This window comes from Thalia democratica, chromosome 2 (assembly GCF_965202585.1).
Source record: "Thalia democratica chromosome 2, ktThaDemo2.hap1.1, whole genome shotgun sequence".
In the NCBI taxonomy this organism is placed as follows: domain Eukaryota; kingdom Metazoa; phylum Chordata; class Thaliacea; order Salpida; family Salpidae; genus Thalia; species Thalia democratica.
In genome coordinates this window covers 74667274-74687213 of record NC_139166.1, presented here as the reverse complement: position 1 = coordinate 74687213, position 19940 = coordinate 74667274, and the positions used below count along the sequence as shown (strand labels likewise).

Sequence of the window (19940 nt, the reverse complement as noted above, 5' to 3'; positions counted from 1 at the left end):
ATGGTGTAACGGTTGGCATTGGTGCCTTCCAAGCACTAGTTCCGGGTTCGACTGCGGGTCGACGCACTTTCCCTAATTAAATGTTTTCAAGAATCAGAAATTAGCTTTTCAATACAACTAATAATTGATTTTTTTGATGTCGTTACCACAACAATCTGTCAAATTAACATCTGAATTTTGCATTTAAGTAAAAACATCAACTAATTTAAAGACTTTTTCTAAAAGTATGATGTTAAATGTGCAAACGAAAGTTGTTTAAATTTTAATGTATTTTAGCATAAATAATTAAACTCTAAGATTGTTATTTGTCTGGGTAAATTAACTTCTCTGCTTTTTACCTTACATTTATTTTGAGAAAAATTTCGTGTAACTATGAAAATATTGTTGCGATTTATTGAATTAACGGCCAGGTATAATTGTATGTAAAAGTAGTACTAATTTTATTTATATGAGTTGTTGTAGTTTAACAAGTTGTTAGATATTGTTTTATTGGCCTTGTTATTGATTTTTGTTCAAATTATTTTGTTTGTGTTATGTTTAATCGTTAATATTTTACATGAAAAACTATGCTTTGTTTGGAAAAGTTCAGTTTAAAACATCAAACTTTTATAACACTTTATTAATTTTAATTATGTGTAAAAAATTTAGATAGAAATTAAAGTATTTTAGTTTTTCAATATAGAGTTTTCTCATATGTATTTTTTTAGAAATACTAAATTGTTTTTTAGTCATATAGAAGCTAGTAGTTTAAATAATATTTTGTTAATGATTAAATACACTAAATTAATTTAATACGCTATTTGCTTTTTGCAGCAAGCAATAAATTAGAGCAGTGTTGCAAAAATATGCCGAAATCAGCAGTTATAATGTGTTTAAGGCTTGTAAGCGCATATAAGTGTTTATATATGCGTAATATCGAACCAAATATAAGTCGTTGTGGCCGAGTGGTTAAGGCGATTGACTTGAAATCGATTGGGCTCTGCCCGCGCAGGTTCGAATCCTGCCGCCGACGCATTTTTAGGTTTTATTTTAATGATGAGAATTACATTTTAGCTATCTACTGTAAATCAATAGTTTTTTCTATATAAGCTTACTTGGATACAAAATGTGTCAAAAAAATCTACAAAATTATACTTTTACTAAACACAAATCATTATAAATTTATCAAATGGCAAGTATAAGCATTCTAACAATATTTTATACCTTTTTATTCTATAATATATTAAGTTCATCGATTAATTTTTACAACAAATTTTAATGACAATGTTTCAAATTTGAAAATAAATTGAATTAATGACTTAGATTTAAGTTTATAACTTACAGCACCTAAATATAAAAATCAGATTTAAAATATGTAGTACTAAACAAAATAACTTTATTTTAGTAAATAGTTTTATTAAAAAAGTTATTACACATAAACAAAACATGAATATCGTTTATAATTTTAATATATAAGTTATATTTACTTCATTACTTTTATGTTGCATTAAAAGTTTTGAACTTTTTATACAGTTCAATCTCCACGGGTAAAGAAGTAAAATGTGAAATTTCTCCTTAACTCGCACTTATATTTCACACGACTTTATTGTTATCGGTAAAAAACTCAATACTTCAATATATATAAATCCTACAAACAGGTAACGAAGCAGCAGCATTGAGATGGAGCCCAAATGGTTGCCGAAACAACTTCACTTGACAGGTAAACATAAATTTTGACACTATATTGAATATTTAAAAGTTTAACTATCGATTTAAAAGAATATTAACAAAGTAATCTAACCAAGAAGGAAGTTGAAAATTAAAATTTCCTTATTTTAACAAACACAATTACACTGTTAAATTGCAAAATTGATATTAAAGTTGCGCTTTACGGTGAAACAGTGTAATTGTGTTTCATAAAAAACAAAATCTTTATATTTCAAAGTTATTTGAATTTTAATTTCACCAACTACACTTGATAGTGGAACATGAAAAGTTACAGTATTTTGACATGTGTGTTGTCAACTTGCCTTATCAGATATCAAGTAGAATTGTATTCAAATTATTCACAGAACCATGTTCACATGCACAGTATTGTTTTAATATTGCTATTATTAGTTTATGTAGTAATTCTAAATTAACTAATACCATGAATAACTTTGATGTTATGCCTTAACTGGCATAAAGTAAACCGTCATAAGCTATTTGAATCATTTATAGCATAACAATTCAAACTTATAACCTAAACATAACAATTTCAAACTTATAACTTAGACATATCATTACAAACATATGATGCATTTGTAATATAAAAGTTTCAAACTTAAACATGGTATTACAAACTTATAATGTACTTATACTAAAACATTATAATTCAAATACAACTGATTAAGTTGAACGTAAACAGCTCAAATTGTTCACATTTCAGAAATAAATTTAAACAGAAAGCTAAATCTATATCAAAATTTTAACAAGTTTATGTGTATAAAATTTAGGTTAAAAATTCTAATTACCAATTTGTAGAGCTTTATTCAGTAATCAATTAAATAATTTTTAACTTTATTATCAGCAATTTAACATTTCTGTAAAAGTCAACTAACCAAGTTTTCTGTTTTTAATACAACAAAAGATGCAAGATAAAAAGTACTCTATTTTAGTACGCAACGCACACAACGTTTTTTGAAATATGGGCTTTTACGTTAAAAGGAAAAAATTAGAAACAAAAATGTAATGAAGTTATTGTTTAATTGGCATCATCGCTTGGTAAAGTTTGATTTAAGAAAATTTAGACAACAAAAAAATTGGCTTTCGGTTGTTGTCAGTGGCGACGAGTGGTTCCGTACAAAAAAAATTTACACGTATTTAAAAACCTAAATTGATACTTTTAAAAACTATTTGGGTAAGAAAAAGCTACTAGAATCACATCAAATCGTTTGTAAACAAAATTTTATTTCAAAAACAGTTCTTTAAAAAAGTAACAAGTTTTTTAATCAACGCTCCATCCCACGCAACGCCCCTGATTGTAATGCTTAAATCGTTTTAACTTAAGTATGTGTTGTTTGTCGGTAGAAATTCAAACTTATTTGTATTTGTACCAAAAATGCTTTTAAATTTTTATTCTGTCTTTAAAGTATTTATTGCGATTTTAAACTACTCAAGTCATAACTTTGTCTATAAAATTTAAAAATTCTGTTGAAATTGAGAAGTTATATTTTATAATTGCGCTCGCATTAGTTTTGCATAAAGACTGAAACAAAGCTATCTAAATACACCATGAATTTCTAAATACAACTCAAAGATAACATAACTTCGTTACATATATTATAACCCTATCAAATGTTAATAGTTAAGTTTAGTAAGTTTGTATTCAAGTATTTAGCATAGTCTTGGCGTATTAAAAATTTAAACTGTAAAAGATAACAGTTTTTTTTTTCAAAATTTACAGGCTAACAAAAGTTTAATTAATGTAGATTTTTTACACTCATTCTAAACTTTGTAAAACTTTAAAACTATGTTCAGCAAAGAGTGTAGATCAACATAACAAGTTAACCAAACATTTTTATAAAACTCTTTTTCAATACGTACTAAATCTATAGTTTCAACATTGTAGTTAAACTTCTGCAGTTCCCACTTTTAACAAAGTATTATTATTATACTTTATTGTACGACAAAATGATTAATTTGGTCCTAGGATCTGGTGCACGAAGAACCTTTTGGTCATCGAGTCCCACACTACGGATACCTTTTAACGTTTTTTCCAGGACAGTTTAATGTATAGGAAATAATAAAAAGCAGTATAAACAATAAGAAAACCACTCTGAATACAAGATACTTGAATAAATTTATTTTACTTATATACTTAATTAAGATTAACAAAGTTAAAAATATGTAAGTCGAAAATAACAGTTGTGTGCGAATGGTTATTATTTATTATACATTTCAGCGACGTTGTTTCGTTAGGATTTGTATTATAAAAACTACTAGTGTGTAAATTTTGTATGTTTATAGTTTGTTATAGTGAGGCCAACATAATTACCCCCATATTTAAGCAACCACTTAAGCACTTTAAATATCATAAGTAGTTTTTGTTGTTCTCTACAACTTTAGGCTGTAATTTTCTACAAAAATTTATATTTTTCATACAGCCCCCATAATAAGTCCACTTTAACCACTTAAGCTATTATTTTCATAAACTCCTGATATTTCCATTGTTCTTTTCCCTATTTGTACCAAATTTTCAATATAAATTCGATACATTTACTTATTTCGATGTACCCCGTGTGGGTCGAGGCGTTGGGACGTCGGACACGGGGTTGGATTATTTGTAGCCGAAAAGTTGTGGGTTCGAACACGAGGGGGAGCGAATTTAATTGGGGCTACAAACTACAATTAATTGTAGGGGCAATCTCACCTTATTGTGGGGAGGGAGTTTTTGGCAAAAACTATTTGATTTTTTATTTAGAGATTTAGAAATTAAGAGTTTTCGTTACTGATTACCACGAGTTATTTTTCGTTATAGAGCTACTTACTCTTTTGAACACTTTTTATATCTCTCACCATTTTTGTGGGGACTTTTACAATTTTTTCCCTCAATGTTAATTTCTTGACCATTCTTTATCTATGCTGAATGGAAATTTAAAATCATCTAGTTATTTTGTAGTTTGTGAATAGGGGTAGTATACAACAACACTGGTAATATACTATTTTTAAGTATTGTTCAGTGACACGATGTGTGCATATTTTTTCTTTTTTGTAACAAGTTTTGACAAAAAACAAAACTTTGTTAAGGCTACTTTGTTCAAAGTAAACTTTCATATGTAGTATACATAAGCATAGTTTAACATTTCAATGTTTTTAAGTTTTAATTTTTTCAATACTTTAATCACAATAAGCTGATAATGTCAAAATGATTGCTTTAATATTTTCATAAACTTGAATTATTTCAGAGTATTTGTTTATTAGTAGCATTTATGCCAGTTTAAGCAAAGACCGCCTACATATTTTTTCTTTTTCTACCAGATGGTGGTTTAAATCAACATTTACACTATTTATTCAAAAAATTGCTGTTTTTCACGTCATCATTAGTACCCCTATACCTTCAATAATTTTCTTATGCACTTTTCTTTTATTCTAAATATAGTTTTTCAAAACTTTTTCAAAACACAATTGAGTTAATGTAATGTGATGTTTTAAGGTCGTAGAGATTTATCAAAGAATTCAGTACAGAGTGTAAATAAATTTTTAAGCTGTTAACACAGTTTGAAGCTTGTATTAGTTCTAAATCTTTACATAAGTTAAAGGTACAGTTTGACAATAATGCTTATAAACCTGGAAAATAAAAAGTTAAAATAACAAACAGAAAAGAAACTTTCTTATAACTTGACAAAAAAATTCTTTAACAAATCAAACAAAAGTGCGTCGACCGGGAGTCGAACCCGGAACTAGTGCTTGGAAGGCACCAATGCTAACCGTTACACCATCGACGCTTGTGTAGGCTCAGTAATTTAATGTATATAAACTCAAATGTTAATGTAGCTAGCTATGTAGTGCAATCTAATGCTACCATATGTGCATTCAAGCGTTAAACTTTTTGCCTTTAGCTCGACAGAATGTGCTATAATATTGCGCTGCAAAATTTCAACGCGTTTTGCTCGCTAGCTGTATTGTATACAGTTTATCTGCTCACTTAAGCGGTAAATTCTCACGTGCTTAAGCTCTGATGGCAGTAAACTTGATGCTTATTTGCAAAAGCTGTTCATTTCAAATCGTGCACTTTATTTGGTAATTGCTTTTATGTTTATTGATATATGTTCTCACGTTTGATTAAAAAATATTAAGTTTATGATTATATTAAATTGATAATTTTAATTCGTATAAATTTTGATTAAATGATGACTAAGAAAATGGACCTAAGTATTTCTAAACGACTAATCAAACTGTAAAAATGAACTAATATATATGAAAAAAAAACTCTGCCTAGCTAATGAAAGTTATTTGTTAAAGTTTAATAAGTGATTAAAATTGTGAGTCTTAGTGAAAACTATATTATGACAAAACTATACTGAAAGCATATAAAAATAGATTAAATAAGCACTCTAAGCTTGTTCTAGAAGTTAAATTAAAAATGTTTAATGATTTAAACATACTTAAAATTATAAATTTTTCAAAGTTGCTAATCAATTGATTAAAAGTTATACTAACTAATCAACTTTAACATAATTAAAGTTTAAAAAATCTTTCAATTAATTGAATATTTCTGCATTGTTACATAATTTTTTAGCTAGTTAGTGTAAAACTTTAAAAGTTAAGCCAATGATTGTTGTTAAGTACCTAAAACATTAACTTTGAGTTCAAGATTTTAAAAAAGTAAATTTATAGACAAAACGAGTGTGTTTTTTATTATAGTTTGCACTGTTTAAAATTCTACATGACTAAAAACTTGAAAAGGCTTTAAAATATTTTTAATAATGTTTTGAGTTCGTATTTACGGACAGAACAGCAGAGTTTGATTTCGCTTTTGAAAGTTTAATATTAAAAACTAAAAAAATCTGTGTTTGTAATTGAATGAAAATGAGTTATTAAATAACGAAAATATCTATTTAAGTTTTTTTAGAGTGAGTTTAAGTAAATTTATAGTAAATCAAAATCGATTCTTATTGCTCTTACCGAAACATAAAGATAATAGAAATAGTTTACGCTTAAAGTTTTTCTTCGGAGACTTAAGTATAATTTTTCTATAATAAACCACGAAAAATATTATATAGCTGATTTTTATCAATCAACTTTTTAACGTATTCATAATTATTGTTGTTATTATAAAGTTTTAAAAATGTGTAATTACAGTTGTTAAAACACTTTGAAATAGAAATCATATATGCTTATGTCTTATGCTTAATTGAACAATAAGAAAGTTGTTTTTTGAACAAACTAGCTTAAAGTTAAATGTAATAAGGATTAATGTCACAATAATTTTTTATGAGTACTCAGAATAGCATTTTAGTATAACAAGTTTTAATTATTTCATGTGAAATTTAACGCCCATAACAATATATAACATAACACACTATAAAAATTGAATTACATCTATAATTCAAATCTGCACAAACCAGAATGAAATTTATTTATGTTACATCTGCTTTTAATAAAGATGGTGGCTGAAGCGGATACTTATTCAATTTATTACTTTTTGTAAATGTACATAACATACACTGTTGATTTCAATTCAAAATCAAATTTGACTAATAAAATTTATAAAATAATTTGATTAAGTTAATGTTAATTGATCTTATAACTCATACTTAATCAACACTTTAGTAAAAATGAGTTCTGAATTCAAAAAAATGGCAGAGACGGGATTCGAACCCGCGCCATCGAAATGACTGGAGCCTAAATCCAGCGCCTTAGACCACTCGGCCACTCTACCACACGACTGACGAAATAATTTTCAGAATATAAACAACAAATCTAACGTATAATTACGTCACAAAGAAAAAAAACTAGATGACTAAAAACATTGGGTGGTTGCAGATTTCCACTACTTTTTTTAATTACTTGAAAATCATGCAAATAATTTGCATATTTGCTGAGTCGGTTGTAATGCACTTGTAATGCATCCCTGATATTAAGTTTTACTATTAAGTGAATATCGAAATGAAGCTTTACAGCCAATCATAATCAGCACATTGCTAATTGGCAAATCACTTATTATTATGCACAAAAGTTGCTTGTTGATGCAATAATAACACACACACACATTTTTTATTACTGGCTTGCAGCCACTTTCTGTGTTGTTGGGTCACAGTTTTTTATTTGGATTTGAGTGTTGGTATCATTACACTTACAGCTTATTTGGATTTGTTACATTTTTGGACACAATTTTTTGGATTTTGATTTTGCGTTTTTACTTGTTTGGACAAAAACTTTATATTTGATTTTGAACAGTTGAAATTCAACTCAGCAGTTAACTACCAGTTCAAAATAAAATAACATTTTTAACTGTCTATTTGTACAATTTCATTAGGGAATTATATTATTACATTGCTATGTTTTTATATTTTACTTATTTGCTAACTTATACAATCTTGTTAAATCTTGTTAAACTGTTTTTTTTTTTAATTAACTAATTTGTCAATTTTGTAGATTTGTATTTGTTTATTGAACTTAAAGCTTAATAATTCTATATCTTGCATTGAATCTATTTATTAAATTAAATTATCTTAGTCTTAATTGACCCTAACTATAAATCCCCTTCTAGTCTGGATGTCGCAAAGCTACCAAATAGAAAACCTTCCCCACGATTTAGCATGCCACTTGTTTTTTCAAATATATTTTATTTTTATAGATATGGTCTCTTAAATTTTTTTTTCAATTGTTTAAATTTTTTGAACTTTAATTGTAACGCAACCGTTAAATCTATATAGCAACCTGTAAAGCAACCGCTAAATTAACACATATCAAACGGAGTTAACAAAAAGAACGACGGAGATGGGATTCGAACCCACGCGTGCAGAGCACAATGGATTAGCAGTCCATCGCCTTAACCACTCGGCCACCCCGTCTTACGAACAACTTCCATATTAAGATTATATATAACTTTAAAGTTACAACTATCTCTATTTGTACCTAACAAAGAAATGACTGCTAAAATTAAGTTTATACTTTTTAACTAAGCTTCTTTTTTTTTAATGATTTTAAAAACGTTATATCAGTTTTGTGTGTTCCGAAAATATAAATTCACCACTATATTTAGTTGTTCAAGCTGCTAAACATATAGCTAGTCTAACTTAGCATTTGTGCTAAATAAAACCAGTTAGTGACTATAGTACAATTCCGTTAGTAAGTTAAATATATTTCCTCTAATTTTCACATTTTATCAAATTTAGTTTAAAAATAATTACTACGTCAAAAAAAAGAGGTACTCGTAAAACTAAATGAAAAGTATATTGTATTAAATTTTGGTTGTGTATAAACTGTCTATAACTTTTTTGCTTAGTTGTACTTTTGTGAAGCAATTTAATTTGTTAGTATTAAATGATTGAGTTTAATGTTTACACGTAACAAAAAATATCTGACTTTTTGTTAAAGTAATAAGATAAATGATACAGTTATTCAAAATAAAAACTATCAGTATTGTAATAAAGCGGCTTATTTAGATTTAAACCAACGATTAAATAATTTAGGCGACATAAAAAGCAAATAGATTTTATTGTATTATCTAATTAAAAGTTTGAGTTTTTTGTATTTTAATATTGAAAACTTTCTTTCCTTTGATGTTTTCAGCAAATTAAGAAATTCTTAAATTAGAGAAAAATATTTAAGCTATTAAAAATATTATTAGCTAAAATTGTAAATATTGTATAATATAGATTTTATCTTTACATGTAAGCAAAACTTGTTTTGATTCGCTGAAAAGTTTAAGTATACTTTAAGTTAATTTTTACAAGATTATAGTTTAACATTTTTAAGCTAATTGAGCTATTAGGTTTAACAAGTTATTTTTTAAACCGTTCAAGGTAAAACCACAAAAGCAGTTAACTTTTAATCAAACGTGTATTTTTTAGTTAACAAAACACACACGTATGTTATAAGCAGTTTTCACATTTCTTTTATTGATATTTTTCATTATACACTACAACAAAAATGTATTCACATAGTTTTAAGTAATTTATTGTTTGTATCTAATTTTGGTCAAAACTACTTTCACCCCTAATAAACTTTTTTAAGTTTAAAAAATTTGGTATTGTATTTTAAATAAAAAATAATATATGATATAGGCAATAAAACTCAACTTGAACAAAAAATATAATAACAGAACTCAAAAATTAATAATTTAAAGTAGCCTGACAGGGGACTTGAACCCCTGACCGTTGGATAAAAAGTCCAACGCTCTACCGACTGAGCTAGCCAGGCTCACATATAAAACCGAAACCCAGGTTATATAAAGTACATTTGTTACAACTGCATTCTACTTACCAAAATTTTGATTGATCAAATTAAATGAAAACTTTATTAAACTTTTCTGGTTACATGAACGTATAACTGGATGTTTATAAAACTATAAGATTCAGGTTTGAAGTTTAATAACTACAACTTTCAAAATATCTGTTTTAGCTTTGTCTAATTTATTGTAAAATTTTTAATATACTCTCCTAATAAAAAGTTATTTTAAAACTACTTAATTTAGTAAATAATAATGTTTATTTATTAAATTTTTAGAATATTTTATTATAGTAAAAGTGGCATTATAAAATATTGTACCTTTATCACAAAAAGTATTTAAGATATGGTTTTATAAAGAAAATGTTAAGAAATTGTTTTACTAAGTCCATATAAACATATGTATTTATTCAAATAAAATCAAATAACTTTTACAGCTGTTTCAGTGTCCTCAATATTGTTATATTCCTAGAATATTATAGTTCTTAAAGACATTTATTAAATATTACACAACATACCAAGTTGATATGCATTTAAAAAAATCAATACAATTTTGTCTTAAGCTGCAATAAACATTTTGTTTCAGCACACCAGTAAATTATTAAAAAAGTGAAATTAATTAAATGTCAATTTATATACAAAATTTCAAAAACAAAAAATGTTTCCGCCCGGGCTCGAACCGGGGACCTTTCGCGTGTTAGGCGAACGTGATAACCGCTACACTACGGAAACACTTGATGAAATATTATACAGCGCGTTTATATTCCTATCAAGTTGCTCGGTTAATTGACTGAATTTGCATTGCTATCACACATGGTTTGTATACGAGATAATATTAAACTATAAACTTTGAACACGTTTAAAATATTAAATATCTAAGTTGTACAGAAGATTATTTATATAATGCGCTCAAAATTAAATTGTATCTTTCTTTGAGATAGTATAACTAGTTTTGTAAGCAATATGATTTGATTACTTATATTATACTATTTTGGGCATAATGAGCACAATTTTAAAAAATATCTTTAAACTTTATATTTATTTTGAAAACTTTGGTTATAAAAGCTTAATGTTTATTTCTAGATTAAGACGAATATTGTAACAAATTTATAAAATGAATATGCGAATAAAACTTTTATGTAAATTACAGAGCTTTTGTAACATATAATTAACATTTACAAATTAATTTTCAATGCATACAAGAAAAAGTAAAACGAACTTATTGAAAACTACATTCAAATAATTTTTTGACGGATTAGTTAAATTCATGACATTAACATATTTTGAATAAAAATCTCGGGTTTGAGATATTTTCGATTTTAGAAGTCTTTGACTAGCTTTAAGTATTAAAAAACTTAAATACTTTATAAACAATATTTAGAAAAATAACTTAAATAATAGAATTAACTATTTATTACACCCATTAAATTCAGTTTAACTACAAAATAAATTCTTTATTAGCATTCACTAACTATTTTGAACAAATTTTGAAAATAATTTGCAAACTTAAACTAATAAAAAGTGTATATAATATGTGTAATACATATTATGTAATACCAAATCATAGTTAAAAGTATAGATATATAGTCAAATTGAACGAAAGAAAGCTAGAAAAATAAAAATGTAAGTTTTCTAAACAAAAAACACATAGAAAATTATAACAAATGATACAAGCGTATATATACGTATTTAAATAGTATCTTTCATATCTATAAAAACTTACTACTTAAACGAATTATTAAATTTTTTACTTACTCTAAACCAGGAGTCGGCAGGCAGTTGGTGCTCACGGGCCAAATTTCAAGTTTTCAAAATCTTCGCAGGCCACAGTTTTAGTTTTAGTGACATTTGAATTATCTTTTGGCTTTAGTTTTGGTCACACCTGACATAGTTTTACTTTTACTCACTTTATTACTTTAAATGACTTTTAGCAAAACAAAGAATGCTTATTTAACATATATATAACTATCTATTTGAGTAGAATTTACTTTGTTTAATATACTTAAGTCGTAATAAAGTATGTACTTTCTTAAACACTTAATAAACTAAACTTAAAATAATATTTTTACTTTTTACTTACAACCTATCTTTTATAAAAAAAACCTTGAAAAACATTTATGTGTCATTTTTATACATTTTTTATATTATGAATCACTTTTTCATATTAAAAAAAAAAGCTAATTTTTGAAAATAGTTTTTACGTTTTAAATAGTTTGCATTCTTTAGAAAATTCAGTAATTAGTTAATTAAATAAAATTAGATAAAACTCTAGATAAGCTAAATAAATCTTTTTAACATATTTAATGTTGGAATACTTTAATAAAATACGTTATAAGTAATTAATTAGTCTTTTACACGGTTGCCACTTTAAAAGCAAAAATGTCTGAATTATATCAAAAGTTTATTAAAAGATAAAATAGCTAAAAACTTCTGTTAATCAAGCTTAATTAATAACTAATATATCATTTTATAAAACAGCACAATATGTAAACAGACAAAAAAAATACAATTAGTAAACTACACTACAGTCATAAAAACTATTCTTAGATTTCGAAGATTTATTCAAAGTGTTTGAAATAAAAGTTTCAGATACCCCTAAGTTTTAAAAAATATTCTAAACAGCTTTAACCTAGTCTGAATTTTATAATTATTTTAAACTAGCTTGTTTGTTTGGCAACCCTGTTTAAAATCAAGTTCACAAAATAAAGAAACACCGAAGTTTATTAACAGTGAACTAATTATATAACTAAAAAAAATATCTTAATTCAGCTTGAATGGATAATTAAGTTTTTAAACATTTAAAAAAAAATTATATAAAAAATTATTAAGCTATTTAAGAATTTTAAAAACCTATTTTTTTTGAGCATTATATCAATTCTTTATCAGCATTAAAATTTTGTATTTAAAAAGAGCAAATGTAAGTTATAAGACGAGCTACAAGAACTATTATACGTTAGTTTCGAGTTATTGCGAGAAACGAAAAAAAAAAAATCGCTTATGTCAGTTTCAACAACGCACATGATTATTTTCAGTAACTACAGACTGATCAGAAAAAACTATTAAGGCAAGTTATAATGTAGCAAAATAAAATACTAAAAAAAGTCACTGTTTAGAGTTGAAAACTTATTTTAATAAATTGTGTTGGGGTTAGAAAAGTATTTTTGTTTATTTCGTTAATATCAACAAGAAGTCGTGTTTAGGAAATGTCTGAGAATTATAAAGACGCATAAACTAAATAAGGACTTTAATCAATCTGTTAAGATGTTAGAACTGATACAACAGATATTGTTCAATTTAGAATTTTTATTACAGGTATTTTACTAATTTTGACATTTTAGAAGAATTTCTAAGTTAGTTCCAATACAAAGCACAACAATAGGTAAAGAAATTTTAAAAGCAAAGGAGCAATGCACCAATATAAAAATTTTAGAAGTACAACATTTTGCTTCTATTTTTAGTATATAATTAAGTTAAAGTAAAAAAAAACGTCTTAAATCATATAGAAAAATTTAAAAAATACTGTTAAGCTACTTTAAATATGTTTTTAATAAAAAAATTTATATGGCAGATTTTTGTGTCAAGTCGAAATTTCATTACTTTACATGTAAAAGTTGTTTAAAATTCAAGATTTTTTTTGATAATTCTCAAATTCAAGGCTTCGACAGATGTTTTTAAGTATAAACTGTCAAATTCCAAGCTTTCCGGGATTTTTTAGCAACACTTATTGTTCAGACTTAAATGTAATTAATGTAAAAAATAATTCAAATTATATCAGCTGCAAGACTAAAAATTTAAAACGTATTTCAATTTAAACAAACACTGTGCATTGAACATAACATACATCATGGATTTAATTTACTACTCTTTAAAGCAAAAAAAAGTCAGTCCGAGTGACCAAAACTAGCTTGATATTTTAGCATACAAAAAGCAATTCAAGCCAAAAACTGAAAAATGACCAAACTGGTCTGAGATTTGAAGTCTTCAAATACTCATAGTCTGAGTGTGTGACAGTTTTTATTTTTTTATTTGATCAAATTTGAACTATTTTGAATAAAAATGTACAAAACTTAATAAATTACCATTTCTCAATCTAGTTTGTATTAAATAGGTAGTTACATAAAAAAACAGCAACTGTTTATATTAGTATGCAACGCATAAAAATTAACTTATTTTGTCAAAAAACATTGTTTAAAAAATCAAAAAGTATACCTAACAAAAACTTTTCCAATTTATGTCATATATATTGTTTCAAATGTGTCTGTACAGTACACACTTAGATATTACATGTAGAAACAATAATTTCAGTAAATTATGATTAAACTTAGTTTTATCTCGTTAAACATAAATAAAAAGTGGTTTAAAATATAAGCATCTCAGTCATTGGTGTGCACAGCAATTAATTTAAAATGCAAAAAAAAATTCTAAAAAGTCAAAGGTGTCAAAACCAAAATAAAGTTAACCTTATTTCTTGTTATTGTTATTATGTTATTTTTAATCTTTTTTTTGCGCACTAGAATATAACATTTAAGAACAAAACATCTGTAACAAAAAAGTGTGTTAAAAAACTAGACTGTAAAGAAATAACATTTTAGTTAATTACTGTACTTACTTTTGTACAAAACTTAACTTAACATTTATTTATGCTTAGCGGGCCACATTTACGTGGTCGCGGGCCGCAAAATTTTCTTTCGCGGGCCGCATTCCATTCAAAAAAATAACTTGCTCGCGGGCCACATATTCATATTAAATCTTATACCATACATAGCTACAAAATTTTATTTAACTTAATGAGAAAGTTATCAAAAGTAAACAATTTTCTATGATAAAAGTTTTGTAAAAATGTAAAATTATTTGGTTGTAATTAATAAAAACTTTACAAAAAATTGTATATTATCAAACATGCTTAAACATAACAATATTACTCTAGCTAGTTTAGTCTACAAAAGTGTATACAATATTTCATAACTAATTCAAAAAGCTTATAAAACTTTTAATCTTGTATTATCATTTGCTATAACGCTATTTATAAGCTAAGGCATTGCTACTAAGAAAAAGGAGCTACGCATGCATCACATACAATGTTGTTGAAATATATTAACAGCTTTCGTTGTAAGTTGTCAAGTGGCCCGTTGGTCTAGGGGTATGATTTCCGCTTAGGGTGCGGGAGGTCCCGGGTTGAAATCCCGGAAGGGACCTTGTTTTTTGATATGTCTAATTAATTCTATTATGCAACATTAATCATTCTTTAAAAAATATTCAAAATAGAATTGGAAATACAAAACTATAAAATACTTTTATGATTTAACATTATCTACCTAAACTAAAACTCAAAGTTTATGTAATGGTTGAAATTGCTGGGCTATATAGTATTTTAAAAATGAATAATATTCTTTAATTAATTAATGGTAAACTTATTTTACCATAACCAAGTCTTTAAATAAGTATAAATTAGCGTTGTTACTAACTTCTAAAACTATTAGTTTTAAAATAACATAGAAACTTTATCTAACCTTTGTTTTAATTGCTTCTCTATTTCTCATTATTTAAAAAGTAAACTATAACATTTTACATGGCATTTAACTATTATAATCACCTTAATTAGGAAAATAAATGATATTACTTTTTATACAAAAAACACTTAGTCATAAAACTACTTTTGGAATTTTATTTTTTAACTTTTACAAATTTAATATATCAAATTAGTACTACACTGTTAACTTTACACTAGTTTGTTTTTACCAAAAGACTTTAGTTTTTTAATTGCATTGTTATACTAAAACCTATATTTCGCTCGTTTAAACCACAAAGCATTGTCTTTTGTTTACTTCTATGTTAAGCGTTAATTTAGTAGCGTATCATTAAGTTACCTGCTATGCGCTGTTGAAACTAAAACTAAAATATTACTAAAATAAAAACCTTTTATTGCATAACTTTCAAAGCAACTACTAGTTTTAGTTTTATATATTACTACATCAGCTTGTTATATGATTATTAATATTGCTAAAGATATAAAACATAAACTTAAGTAATCAAAACGTTCATGTTTTTTGCTTAACAACTTTTATTTTTATATCTTAATAAACGTTGTAATGACTTCCGAAATTGAAATTTCTTAATAACTTTTACTTTATTTTTATTGAAGTATAGGTATAAGATGAAAATTATTGAAGTTTAAATTTAACATGATATTATATTTGTTTATACGTATAAAACAGTATACAATCAACTTTAAATTCCGATTTTCTTTACTTTTAGCTATACTAGTTGTGTAAGTTTTTACTTAAACTTAAAAATCTATAGTTTTTTTTTTGTTTCGACATTCATGAATTTCGTAAATTGTTTAAACTTAAAAATAAATTCGTCCAAATTGTTATGTTTTTACATTAGGGTTTTATTCTATCCAAATGATGCTATAAACATAAATTGCTAAAAGCTTATCGAAAGTGTTTAACTTTTATTAAAACTTCGAAAACTATTTTAAGAAATGTTATTAGGATAATAAACAGATATATAATGTTCGCAGAAAATAATGGAATTTAAGTGCACTGTTGTATAAAATTATTTGAAAATCTTGTCATTTAAAAAGTATATTATTATAAGCCTTAAGTTATAAAAATTTATAAAAAATAGTTCTTAAAAGTATAATTAGTTAAGTTAAGAAAGACTTAAGCTTAAAATTACAAAAAGTTGTCTCTAAAGTAAGTAGATAATATTTATTAGTAAAAATATGTTGTAGATTGGCTTAATAACCAATATAACTAGTATTAACAAAAATGTGACTCTGTCTGGGATTTGAGCTCGGGACTTCACACTGCCTAAGCGGAAATCATACCCATAGACCACTTGATCCTTCAACTGTTTTGGATTAATAAACTTATGAACTACAAGTCAAAATACTTTAAGAAAGCTTGCTTAATTGTACTTGAATTTATATGAAGTAAAATTATCGCTTCACAGCGTTACAAACCCTTAAAATATGTGAAAACTAAATGTGTTTCGCGTTTATTAGTGAAAATCTTTATTTAACGATATTTTTAAAATTTGCTTCAAAAATCTTAAAACACAAAGTTGATAACTGTAAAAGCTGTTATGTTATACATCACCTTAATTAAAAATATATTTGTAACTAAAGTAATACAACAGTACAGTCTTCAAATTTGAGCAAAACCTAAAGGACATTTTTCTCTATTTATTAATACTTGAAATAAGAACAAAACTTTAAAAAAATACTCCATTTGACTTCTTTTACCTACAGGTAATTTTAGCAAACAAGTTTACATAATTGTGTATACAAACTTTACTTATTAATGTTAACAACTTATATAACTATACTTTCACGTGTGTAAAGTACATCACTTCTTAAAAGCTTTGCTTGAAATTTAACAAAAAATTGTTTTGCTTTTAAAGAATTTGTTTTATTATTATATATATATATTAAGTAATAATATAAGATATTTTCTGTATACTACATATAGAAATTGTTATTTAGTAAAAACATCATTTATTTATTTGTTCAGTATTTTCATCATGCATTTAAAATATGTACCACTTTATGTAATTTTTATTGCAATAGTAGATAATCATAAAATTTTGTGCTAATACTTATTTAAAACTAGTTAGTAAACATTATAAAATTTTATTTGGATATTCTGTAACAGAACAGCAAAAGAAACGTGGAGGTGCCGGGCATCGATCCCGGTACCTCTCGCATGCTAAGCGAGCGCTCTACCATCTGAGCTACACCCCCATTTGGAAGTTATCAATCTTTAGCGTTTATAAATGTAGCATTTTTCGCTAAGTGCTTTTATCTTATCTGCTCGTTGCCTGGTAAGTGCGTTTTATCGATGCTACTTAGTTTCATCGATTTGATACTTACTTATAATAGTTATGAATATGAAATATGTGTTAGTATAATCGGTATTATAAGTTACTAATAAACAGCAAAGTTTTACATTATTATACAGGTTTTTAACGTAAAGTACGTATATATGTAGCTTTTACAATTATTGAAAGTAAAATATTTAAGTTTGCCGTTTTTGAAGTTAATATATTTATATTGTGCTTGTATATATGTAAAGAAAAGTATTGTATTAACAATTTTTAAATTTTTTAAAGGTAAAACAGTCAGTTTTGTACGCAATTTTACAACTTTTCAAAGGTAAATTTGTTGTTTATCAAATTAAAAGACTTTAATTATAAAGTATAGTTTACAGTTTTTATGGCTTCAAAGGAGTATTAGTTTTTTATTCTACTTAAACTATTTTGAAAAATAAAAAAATCAGTTTTTTTGTTTTTTTTAAGAATAAAATAGTTGTATAACCAGCTGGTATATTTTTAAAAGGTAAAATATTTATACATTTTAATAAAGAACTTTCAAAGATAAAATTTTTTACATGAAGCTCGTACAGTTTTAAGGAAAAATAGTTTTACATTCTGCATATAGAGTTTTTAAAGGTAAAATAGTAGTATATAAAGGTTGTACAGTTATGAATATAAAATAGTTTGATATGAGCTTGTACAGTTTTTGAATGAAAAATAGTTGTACATAAAGCTTGTACAGTTTTTGAAGGAAAAATGGTTGTACATGAAGCTTGTACAGTTTTTGAAGGAATAATAGTTGTATATGAAGCTTGTACAGTTTTTGAAGGAAAAATAGTTGTATATGAAGCCTGTTCAGTTTTTGAAGGAAAAATGGTTGTATATGAAGCTTGTACAGTTTTTCAAGGAAAAATAGTTGTTTACTCTGCATCTAGAGGTTTTAAAGAATTCTATATGAAACTTGTGCAGTTTTTGAAGGAAAATAGTTGTATCTGAAGCTTTTACATTTTTGAACATAGAATAGTTTGATTTGAGCTAGTACAGTTTTTGAAGGTAACATAATTGTTTATTCTGCATGTAGAGTTTTGGAGGGAATAGTAGTATTTGAAGTTTATGAAGGAAAAATAGATGTATATGAAGTTTTTGAATGTAAAATAGTTGTATATTAAGGTTGTACACTTTTATAAGGAAAAATAATTGTATATGAAGGTTGTACATTTTTTGAAGGTAAACATTTGTATATGAAGCCTGTTCAGTTTTTGAAGGTAAAATTATTGTATTTGAAGCTTGTATAGTTTGTAAAGATAAACATACATATAATAGCATATAAAGCTTGTACAGTTTTGCTAAGCTAACATGCATTTATTGGTTAAATTAAACTTGGTAAATTTGTTAATTATTAATTCATGACTCAAGTTATATGTATTTAAAAAATAATGTTTTGAAATTTGAAATGTATTTTAAAGTGTTCTGCCACTAATTTTGTTGTAAAACTTCGATATATGTTTTCCAATCAACGTTATCTGTGTTTATTTGGTTGACTATTAGTTAACATTTTAATTTAAAAACTACAAGAAGTAGAATGTATTAATAAAGCGTTTTGAAATAAACAGTTTTAAGGTTTAAACTAAAGTAGCTAATTAACTTTAAGTACAAAAGCAAAAAATATGTTAATATAAAATTAGCTGAAACACATTATGCTACGTAATGGCTATGCGGTTACTTTACAGAATATAGATTTATATACATCTTGCTCGTTGGTCTAGGGGTATGATTCTCGCTTTGGGTGCGAGAGGTCCCGGGTTCAAATCCCGGACGAGCCCATTTTGTGATAATAAATTTTTATACATTTTAAGTTTTTATGCGCTCTTTATGTTGTAATTTAACGGTGTTTAATCATTAGAAGTGTTATAACAATTTTCGTCATCATTATTAAAGATATTAGTATATATACACATGCAGGAACTTAATTTTATAATTGATTTTTAATAACTTGAGTTTAGACTTAAATGAAATTTTGTACATACAATTAGAGTTTAATGATACTTTCGTTTTTAGTTTGTTCGATAATCAAAAAAGATACAAAACACCGTTTTAAGAATTGATTGAGCTCTAAGTAGCTGTTACTTTTAATTAAGTAGTTTTTAAAGTAAGAAATAAACGATAAAATTAGCATAAACTTTTTACACTTGTAAACAAATAAGTTG

The 19940-nt window shown here is 25.7% G+C and overlaps 8 non-coding genes across 8 annotated transcripts; 2 read left to right on the top strand and 6 right to left on the bottom strand.

Moving 5' to 3' along the window:
• Positions 1-930: 930 nt before the first annotated feature.
• Trnas-uga (transfer RNA serine (anticodon UGA)) lies at positions 931-1012 on the top strand. Its single transcript has one exon. It is a non-coding gene; the product is annotated as a tRNA-Ser (tRNA).
• Positions 1013-5393: 4381 nt separating this feature from the next.
• On the bottom strand, positions 5394-5465 carry Trnag-ucc (transfer RNA glycine (anticodon UCC)). The gene has a single exon. It is a non-coding gene; the product is annotated as a tRNA-Gly (tRNA).
• Positions 5466-7320: 1855 nt separating this feature from the next.
• On the bottom strand, positions 7321-7402 carry Trnal-uag (transfer RNA leucine (anticodon UAG)). Its single transcript has one exon. It is a non-coding gene; the product is annotated as a tRNA-Leu (tRNA).
• Positions 7403-8455: 1053 nt separating this feature from the next.
• Trnas-gcu (transfer RNA serine (anticodon GCU)) lies at positions 8456-8537 on the bottom strand. The gene has a single exon. It is a non-coding gene; the product is annotated as a tRNA-Ser (tRNA).
• A 1278-nt stretch (positions 8538-9815) lies between these two features.
• On the bottom strand, positions 9816-9888 carry Trnak-uuu (transfer RNA lysine (anticodon UUU)). The gene has a single exon. It is a non-coding gene; the product is annotated as a tRNA-Lys (tRNA).
• A 686-nt stretch (positions 9889-10574) lies between these two features.
• Trnav-aac (transfer RNA valine (anticodon AAC)) lies at positions 10575-10647 on the bottom strand. Its single transcript has one exon. It is a non-coding gene; the product is annotated as a tRNA-Val (tRNA).
• Positions 10648-17589: 6942 nt separating this feature from the next.
• Trnaa-agc (transfer RNA alanine (anticodon AGC)) lies at positions 17590-17662 on the bottom strand. Its single transcript has one exon. It is a non-coding gene; the product is annotated as a tRNA-Ala (tRNA).
• Positions 17663-19484: 1822 nt separating this feature from the next.
• Trnap-ugg (transfer RNA proline (anticodon UGG)) lies at positions 19485-19558 on the top strand. Its single transcript has one exon. It is a non-coding gene; the product is annotated as a tRNA-Pro (tRNA).
• Positions 19559-19940: the final 382 nt, after the last annotated feature.